Raw genomic sequence first — 531 nt, 5'->3', positions numbered from 1 at the left:
TGCCCCTGTGAAGGAGAGAACGTTCGTGCCCCTGCGAAGGAGAGAACGTTCGTGCCCCTGCGAAGGAGAGAACGTTCGTGCCCCTGCGAAGGAGAGAACGTTCGTGCCCCTGGGAAGGAGAGAGCGTTCGTGCCCCTGGGAAGAAGAGAACCTTCGTGCCCCTGGGAAGGAGAGAACGTTCGTGCCCCTGCGATGGAGAGAACGTTTGTGCCCCTGCGATGGAGAGAACCTTCGTGCCCCTGCGAAGGAGAGAACCTTCGTGCCCCTGCGAAGGAGAGAACCTTCGTGCCCCTGCGATGGAGAGAACCTTCGTGCCCCTGCGATGGAGAGAACCTTCGTGCCCCTGCGAAGGAGAGAACCTTCGTGCCCCTGCGAAGGAGAGAACCTTCGTGCCCCTGCGAAGGAGAGAACCTTCGTGCCCCTGCGAAGGAGAGAACCTTCGTGCCCCTGCGAAGGAGAGAACCTTCGTGCCCCTGCGAAGGAGAGAACCTTCGTGCCCCTGCGAAGGAGAGAACCTTCGTGCCCCTGCGA

General features: G+C 61.4%; 1 long non-coding RNA gene across 2 annotated transcripts in view; it reads left to right on the top strand.

Annotated features, from left to right (window-relative positions):
* Positions 1 to 160, top strand: part of LOC137655130 (uncharacterized) — a 30,086-nt gene extending 29,926 nt beyond the window's left edge. For both annotated transcript variants that reach the window (XR_011046830.1, XR_011046829.1), the window contains exon 5: positions 1 to 160. This exon is cut by the window's left edge and continues 273 nt beyond it. This is a non-coding gene — a long non-coding RNA (uncharacterized lncRNA).
* Positions 161 to 531: the final 371 nt, after the last annotated feature.

This window comes from Palaemon carinicauda, chromosome 16 (genome assembly GCF_036898095.1).
Source record: "Palaemon carinicauda isolate YSFRI2023 chromosome 16, ASM3689809v2, whole genome shotgun sequence".
NCBI lineage: Eukaryota > Metazoa > Arthropoda > Malacostraca > Decapoda > Palaemonidae > Palaemon > Palaemon carinicauda.
This window is presented reverse-complemented; position numbering and strand designations above follow the sequence as displayed.